At 38.9% G+C, this 9,220-nt stretch overlaps 2 protein-coding genes across 2 annotated transcripts in view; one reads left to right on the top strand and one right to left on the bottom strand.

The window, feature by feature from the left end:
- The window catches only part of LOC140334885 (uncharacterized), a gene marked incomplete in the record, with an annotated part of 307,753 nt that overhangs the window by 289,238 nt on the left and 9,295 nt on the right, over positions 1-9,220 (top strand).
- LOC140334887 (apoptosis-associated speck-like protein containing a CARD) overlaps positions 6,440-9,220 on the bottom strand; it is a 34,644-nt gene continuing 31,863 nt past the window's right edge. The window contains exon 9 of the mRNA XM_072417159.1: positions 6,440-8,142. The gene's annotated coding sequence lies outside the window, so the exon portion shown is untranslated. The remainder of the gene's footprint in view (positions 8,143-9,220) is intronic.

The following is a 9,220-nucleotide window of genomic DNA, read 5'->3' as shown; positions in this document are numbered from 1 at the left end:
CTGTTATAGTTCTGTGATAGTTCGGCTATAGCTCTGGTATATTTCTACTACTGTGCATTGATTAGTCTATATTTTTCTGTATTTGTTTATGCTCTGTGTTTTTGTATATTTTTACTTATAAAACCCTATAAAAGGTAAGCTGAATCTCTGAATGCTCTAACTAGAAATAGTGTAATTTGCAAACCTGAAGCGCTACTATAACATTATGATTTTGGTGACATCCCTGTCTGGAGTGGCAATGGGGGACAGTAAAAAAACAGAAGCATAATTGCCGGAGTGAAGGGTAACGGTGCGTGGTTCCGTCTAAGCACGTGGTGGCAGTCTACCTTGGGAAGGTGTGTTTGGCCAGGGTTTAAATGAGTGGTTAACCTTGCCCCCGTGACACACCCCTCTTCGGGCCGGCTGGCTCGTGGACTGTGCTGGAAAATCTATGCGCAGGGTGTGGGCTGAGAGGGCGTTCATCACAGTTGTCACAATACTAACAAGCTTTGAGCAATGGTAACAGTAAGCTATTCTATCTTCTCCATTCTAAATACTGATATGTCCTGGTATTTGGTGGGGGCACAAGCTGGCTGGCCGAGAGGAGTAAAAAGTAGATATCCTCCCTGGATACAGACTGACAACATTTCAGTATTGTCAGTGGTATTATCTGCACTGATAGTTGTTGGTAACCTCTGTCTATCATTGGTAAAATCTGCCATCTTCCTAGTGAACACAAGTACTCAATCCTGGCCATGCCCCCACTTCAACTTGGCCATGCCATTATGTATCCCTCTATGCTGGTGGTCAAACCACTAAACCTCCCCATAAGTCTCAGGCTCGGTTTTCCTGAAAATAATCACATCACCTCATCTGCCACATTCTGTACAGGTAAGAAAAGTGAACAAACTCAGAATCGTGATAGTTTCATACCCAGGTGTGTGTCGCATGCAACAAAACAGCAGTTACCTTCCTGGTCTCCTCTCCTTTTTTTCTGCACTTTGATCCCCGTGAAACACAAGAAATATATACACAGATAATATAAAGTCACAGAGAACATAGGTGACAGAGAAAGTTGTGTATTTTTCATTTTTTACAGCCTCAATATAAAAGACTGTCACTCAAATAAGGAATCCCAATAATACATTTATAAAATGTGTCATTGGTTCAAATGGTGGTCCATACCAGACAGCTAAATATGTATTTCCATGCACTGGAGACCCAGACCAAATTCCTCAACACACTGTTTAGCACAATAGATTTTATAGATTTTAACGGACTTTAATCGAATGTAATGGTTTGAACATTTTAGGTTAGAAACAGTTTAATTTTTTATACATTTGCAATTATTTGAAATCATAACACTGTAACCATTGGATTACTAAATTTGCACAATTGCTCAGTTTGTTTGAAAGGATTTAAAGAAAACAGTACAATTAAACTACATACAGACACTTGACTTTCTTTGCCCAGGATTAACATTTATGATAGTTTCCCATGAAAATCTGGAATCTGTACATCGGTCACACGACATCACTCAGAGATCTGTCCAGCTGGATCACTAAACGACTGACAGCAAACAGTGGAACAAAAAATAATCAAAAATGTTTTTTGCACCTTTGTGCTGCCTAATTTAAGCAATGTACCAGCCTGGTATCTACTGACATGGCAATCCTATTTCCCAGAAATGAGAATCAGTTTCACTTTCATTTCTCTTGCAGTCCAGCGTTCTATCAAGTAAATCTACCTGTGGGCATGTACAAATGGGCGTGTCAAATTCCAAAGGGCATGTACAATCAGGTGTGTACAATGATGTCATCGGCAGAAACGTTTGATAGCCGTGTTTGTGTATGAATGCTGTATGTAATATACTGCAGCCTTACATCTCTCTAACTACAAACCTCCATATCTCCTAAACAGTATGTCATAACGACTTGAAATTCAGAATACACAGGGGACCCTCTTATATATTACTAACCCAAATTTTGTCACCCCACCTTTAACAACTTTTAAATTATGAGGGTCATAATTTAAAAAAAAATTGTGAAAATTGAACATCAGGGTTGCCGTTTCTCTGGAACGGAGAGAGGTACAAAACCCAAAAATGTAGGTGAAAGTGGGGAACACCCACCCACAAGTGACTAACACCCCCTAATATTTCATAATTAAGGCATCGTCAGAACATAAAAAACTCAAAAATTACCTGCCCTGTTACACATGCTGAAGGTTTCTATCGCCTGAACCTGAATTTCTCTGGAACAGGAAGGGGGACGGGGAGGTTAACAAAATTAGAGGTTTAAGTGGGGGACAACTGTGGCTAACACCGCCTAAAATGTAATCACTATGGCATCATCTGAACATAAAGCTCCGCCCATCAAAACAAACTACCCTGTTACGAATTGTTATAGGCTTTTAACACCTGAATCCCAATTTTTCTGGAATAGGGGGGTACAAGTGAAAAAAAAATAGAGGTACAAATGGTGTCCAGATTAGAGTTTAGGTGAAGCAACCAGCAATTTGAAACAGGGTAGTTCATTTTGATTGGCAGATTTTATATGTTCTGGCAATGCGATAGCAAGGATGTTTTAGAGGGGGTGTTTATCACTTTTGGGTGGGTGTCCCCCACTTGGACCTACATTTTCTGGTTTGTACATCTCTCCGTTCCAGAGAAATTGGGGATCAAAGTAGGGAAGGGGACAGGGTAGTGTAGTATGACAGTTCTAGTTTTGTGACAGGTAGGTATAAACTTAGGAGTCCCACCCCCTTGCTATGTAAGTGGCCCTGGGGGTCCAAAATTGTAAGTTTGATTTCGGGCTTCTAGACACTTAACAGCAACCCTGATGTTTAACTAGTTTTTATAATTATGACCCCTATATTTTGAAAGTTGTTAAAGGTGGTGAAATTTTGAGTACTGCTATATATGAGGGTCCCCTGTGTACCCTGAAAATTTCCAGTAGGTATGTCATACAGTTTAGGAGATCTGGAGGTTTGTACTCGGAGAGATGTAAGGCTGCAGAACATGACACGCAGCATTCATACACAAACACAGCTGTCAAACTTTCCTGCCGAGTAAGTCATTGTACACGCCCAGTTGTACATGCCCCTTGGAGTTTTACACACCAATTTATACATGCCCCCTAGGTTAATTTATTTCACGGGTAGTTTTATTTGATAGATTCTGAGGATTTGGGACAATGTAAACTTTTCTCTTATTTGGATCAATGCTAATGGAACCCAACAAACCGGTTATTCTAGGTAAACAAAATCATCTCTTTCAATGAAAATATTGGTTTTTATTGTGATTTATTATGCAGTGTTTTGCATTGGTGTCATTTTTTTATATATATTCCATGCAGTTCTGTAATGACTTCAAGTATCTCCTTCAGACCTCATGAAAAGGTTCCACTGCTGAATCTTAGATAGGAATTCTGGAAGGAATAATCCGCCATTTCTGTTTTTCAGACATCAAAATTCCTTGGCTTTAGTCTGACATACATCAATAAAATCTCTTAAAATGTGTTGCTAAATGTTCCTCAATATTGAGGTTTTTGGATCATTGTCTGCAAAGAATTTAGATTACTATCCAGATACTTATCCAAGAATCTGACAACAAGCCACCAAGACTGAGAAATAATGAATCACCCAGCAAGGAACAAGATGATAGTAAAAACCCAAACCAACCCCTCACAACTGCAAAAAAGCAAATTCATGCACTCACCTTTGTACGTGAGCTGAATGATCTGCAGATCTTTCATGAGTTATAAGTACAAAGCAATCACTTCTTCTGCTCTTTCTTCAGCTAATTCTGGTTTCTATTTCCCCATTACAGTAGAGGAAATCTGCTTGTTATGTTAAAAATACGGAAGGAAGTTATAAATGTGTTAGGTCTGCAGCAGTCGCTGGGGTGCTCGGTGTAAATGATTTATATGTGAATTGTAGCTACCATATATTACCGCAGGCAGCGCTGATATTATAGAGCATAAAACCAATAAACCATTTGCCATTTTTAAATCCAAATCGTATTATATGCTTCGTTGTATCTCAGTGCTGATAATCTCCTGCACCCTAATTACAGTCACTGCGTGCCCTTCATTGATTGGGGTAGGTCACCTTGTGGTGACAACATAGCATGCCTGTTTGATGTGTCTTAAAATGGCCAATTGTAGTCTCCCTCTAAAGACCTAATCAGCCTCAGCTAAGTTTTCTATACATATTATATTCTATACCCCTCTTTAATAAAAAAAAAAAAAAAAATAATCATGCATATATGTATACATAGATTACATTTAGTCTCCATTACCCGTCTCCAAACACGTCAATCACTAAGACTATATTTGATTATTTACATCTGTATGTGTGTGTGTGTGTATATATATATATATTTTTTTAATAATAAAACCTTCTCCTTTACAAATTTCCCCCTGAACCTCTTTAATTTTGGTGATCTCAGCCTATACCCGAGCACAAGTATTGTATTTACTTTCTGTTTAATCATTTAACTGTAGTCCTTGAGGGTTGAGACCCTCACAATTTTTAGTATTTTGCTAACAAAAATGCTGCATTTACTTTCTGTTTACCCAAAGGGGTAGCACAAGGTCTGATACTTTTGCTAAACTACTAAATAGGAGGAATTCATCTTTTATTGTCAAATGAATAAACAAATTATTAAGGGGTGAGTAAAAAGCTCAAAGAACTATCTGGCTTTAGGGAATCTAAAACATACAATAAAATAAAAGGTTGTGCTGTTTCCTTTTTAGATTTGATTTGTGACATAGAAAGTTTTTAGAAATTGTAAAAGAGGACTATGGTGACACCGACTGGTGTCAAGAGATTACTGTACATGACCCATTGGAGGATCAAAAAATCTGAATTCCTTATTCGTTGTCAGATTCTTGGATAAGTATCTGGATAGTAATCTAAGTTCTTTGAAGACAATGATCCAAAAACCTCAATATTGAGGAAGATTTACCAACACATTTTAAGAGATTTTATTGATGTATGTCAGACTAAAGCCAAGGAATTTTGATGTCTGAAAAACAGAAATGGAGGATTATTCCTTCCAGAATTCCTATCTAAGATTCAGGAGTGGAACCATTTCATGAGGTCTGAAGGAGATACTTGAAGTCGTTACAGAACTGCATGAAATATATATAAAAATATGACACCAATGTAAAACACTGCATAATAAATCACAATAAAAAAAATCTACATTGTAAGAGATGATTTTGATTAACTAGAATAACCCGTTTGTTGGGTTCCATTAGCATTGATCCAAATAAGAGAAAAGTTTACATTGTCCCAAATCTGAGTTCTATCAAATAAAACTACCCGTGAAATAAATTAACCTAGGGGGCATGTATAAATTGGTGTGTAAAACTCCAAGGGACATGTACAACCGGGCGTGTACAATGACTTATTTGACAGGAAAGTTTGACAGCTGTGTTTGCGTATGAATGCTGCGTGTCATGTTCTGCAGCCTTACATCTCTCCGAGTACAAACCTCCAGATCTCCTAAACTGTATGGCATACCTACTTGACATTTTCAGGGTACACAGAGGACCCTCATATATAGCAGTAACAGGGGACCCTCATATATAACAGTACTCCAAATTTTATCTCCCCACCCTTACCAACTTTCAAAATATAGGGGTCATAATTATAAAAACTAGTGAGAATTAAAGATCAGGGTTTCTGTTAAGTAAGTGGGTCTAGAAGCCCAAAATTAAACACACAAATTTTGGACCCCCAGGGCCACTTGCATAGCAAGGGGGTGGGACCCCTAAGTTTATACCTATACATATAAAATCTGCCAATCAAAATGAACTACCCTGTTTCAAATTGCTGGTTGCTTCTATCACCTAAACTCCAATCTGGACACCATTTGTAACTCTAATTTAATTCACTTGTACCCTATTCCAGAAAAATTGGGATTCAGGTGTTAGAAGCCTACAACCATTTGTAACAGGGTAGTTTGTTTTGTTGGGCAGAGTTTTATGTTCAGATGATGCCATAGTGATGACATTTTAAGGGGTGTTAGCCATAGTTGTCCCCCACTTAAACCAATCAATGGAGGGCACGCAGTGACTGTAATTAGGGTGCAGGAGATTATCAGCACATACAATACAATGCAGATACAACAAAGCATAAAAACAATTTTGATTTAAAAATGGCAAATGGTTTATTGGTTTTATGCTCTATAATATCAGCGCTGCCTGCGGTAATATATGGTATCTACAATTCACATATAAATCATTTACCACCGAGCACCCCAGCGACTGCTGCAGACCCAACACATGTATAACTTCCTTCCGTATTTCTATCATAACAAGCAGATTTCCTCTACTGTAGTGGGGAAATAGAAACCAGAATTAGCTGAAGAAAGAGCAGAAGAAGTGATTGCTTTGTACTTATACCTCATGAAAGATCTGCAGATCATTCAGCTCACGTACAAAGGTGAGTGCATGAATTTGCTTTTTTGCAGTTGTGAGGGGTTGGTTTTGGGTTTTTACTAACATCTTGTTCCTTGCTGGGTGATTCATTATTTCTCAGTCTTGGTGGCCCTGTCACTGGGAATAAAAGTGATGGAAATGCAATATGAGAAAGTCGTAGACCTGGACCTTTGCAATCAAAGCACAAGTACCAATACTAGCCTTCCTCCCATTCTCCAACTACACTGACTATGTGAGGATGATGACACCACCGTCCTTTTAGGAAAAGAGTTCTGATGACTACAGGGCAGCAGAGAAGATGCTCATGCAATGGACTGGATAGATCTCTCGGAGATATTGCCTGCTTTGCATTCACCCGTAATTTTCCTGGAAAGACAGTAACATCCCGCCCATGCAGAACACAGGGATTTGATTTTTTTTCTTTTTTAGCTTCATTACTTTCAATAGTAGGTGATTTGGGAAATAGAAGAGGCTCAAAATGTGTCAGGGGTCCTTCTACATTAGTGGAAGGTTCTCGTTCATCATTTATTAAAGTGCTTTATGACATTTTTTATGTATTTCCTTTTCATCTGCTTTAAAGTACTCACAAAAGTTAATATTAATAAAAGCAGCTATCTACCTAACAGCCAGGCCCTGCAGCTCTTCGGGGGTTGTTAGGCGACCTCCAATTGATCCCAGATCAATTTTCCCTCTTTCTAATCACTTCTGTTTACAGCGCTTGAAGAATGTAACACAAGCAATTTAATGTGTGGTTAGATCATGCTCAAGACTTTATTGTTTGCACACAGTTTACTGATAAGAAGAGTACAACTAGTTTCAACATAATTCAATCATCTACAAAACATAAAAAAGTAATCAGCAAAATCCCTTAGCTCCTTACATTCCCTCTTTTTATCCTTCAAAAAATGGTTATTATTATTACACAATATTTATATAGCACCATCATATTACACAATGCTGTACAAAGTCCAGTCACTAATTGTCACTCAAAGGAGCTCACAATCTAATGTCCCTACTATAGTCATATGTCATTCATGTAGTCTAACGCCAATTTTAGGGGGAAGCCAATTAACGTAACTGCACATTTTTGGGATGTGGGAGGAAACCCACGCAGACAGTGGGAGAACCTGCAAACTCCAGGCTGGAATTCAAACCTAGGACCTAGTGCTACAAAGGCCAGAGTGCTAACCCCTGAGCCACCGTGATAACTACTTGGCCTCATACCTCTTCTTCTTTTACACACAAATAGACAGCTTCATGTTCTTGGGCATACATAACATGAGTAATTCTCCGTAGTACAGTCATCCTACAGTGGGGTATTTCAGAGAGGTTACAAGTTATATGGTAACATACGTCTCCCTGGGTAATATTTATTGTAAGTGTAAAATCATAAATTTTTCCAGGGAATCATAGGTTTTACAGTTGTTGCATAAGTATTACGGGTTATAAGATAAACATATATCACTTTCAGTAACATCAGAGTCATTGTGGACATTGCTAAAGTAGTATGCTGACTGGAGTAGAGGCAGAAATCAAAAATGAAGTCAACATATCTTGAGTACTATGCATGTGGGTCCTCCACTGGTCAGCACAGCTGTTCTAGTGATGGCTTACACGGTGACCGGAGGTCCAAAGGGCGGATCCAAGGATTTGTACTTGTGCAGAGTTTAGACCAACACTACGTCTCCGGGCTTGAATGGGTCAGTTGGTTGCTCTGTAGGGAGAGGAAAAGAGAAAGCGATATTGCCGTAGTTGCGTTCAACTTTTCAATTAAATTAGCTACATATTGATCCTGAATTTGTTGTAAGTCCCCCTGTAGTAAGATAATGGGTTCTTTGGCCCAAGGGGTGGGGAATGGACTTCCCATTAAAATTTCAAAGGGTGATAGCTTATTAACTAGGTCGGGTGTCATTCTTATTTCAGCTAGCACGGCTGGTAGGTATTGGTCCCACTTATAGAATGTCCCTCCAGTTGCTTTCCTAAGTTTGTCTTTCGATTTCCTATTCATCCTTTCTACTACTCCAGCACTCTGGGGGTGATATGGGAAGTGGAACTTCCATTCTATGTTCATCATTTTTTAAGTCTCCTGCGTGACTTTAGAAGTGAATGGAGTGCCATTGTCTGAGCTTATTCTCACTGGGCATCCAAATCTGGGGATGATCTCCTTGCATAGTATCTTAGCTATGTCCTTGCATTTTCTTTCCTGACTACAAAAGCTTCTACCCATCTGCTGAATCTGTCTGTAATCACTAACATTATCTGACATCCATCGGAAGCCTTCGGCATGTGTGTGAAGTCAATCTGTAACTCTTGTAATGGACCCAGTGGAGGTAACAAATGTTCATGTTGTCCTTTCTCTCCTTGCACGTTATTTCTAGCACATGTTAAGCAATGGGAAAGTATGGCTTGGGTGTGTTTCTTTAAATTCTGGGCACAAAATTGTTTATTTTTTTATTTTTATTTATTTTTTTTTAGTGTTGTGGTCTTAATACTTTTGTGTCCTATACCGTGAATTTGAAAAACAATGAGGGGTACTGCTACTGAGCAGCTGTTTCTTTGTCTGTGGGCAAGGCAGACTGGTAATGGCATGTACACGGCTGGGAGCTAGCAGCCAGGATACTGGGGGTACAAGCATTCTTAGGAATGTGACCTGTTGCAGACACCCTCTGTCCTTCCTTTCCCAAAAAACACAACACTGAAACTGTCTTAAGTATCCTTCTGACATGCCTCCTGCGATAGGCTACACAACAAAAGATCAATACATACTGTAATAAAGTTGAACCATGCTGCGG

This window comes from Pyxicephalus adspersus, chromosome 7 (assembly GCF_032062135.1).
Source record: "Pyxicephalus adspersus chromosome 7, UCB_Pads_2.0, whole genome shotgun sequence".
Taxonomy (NCBI): Eukaryota; Metazoa; Chordata; class Amphibia; order Anura; family Pyxicephalidae; genus Pyxicephalus; species Pyxicephalus adspersus.
Note: the sequence above shows the minus strand (reverse complement) of the source record. Positions and strands in the feature narration are given on the sequence as shown.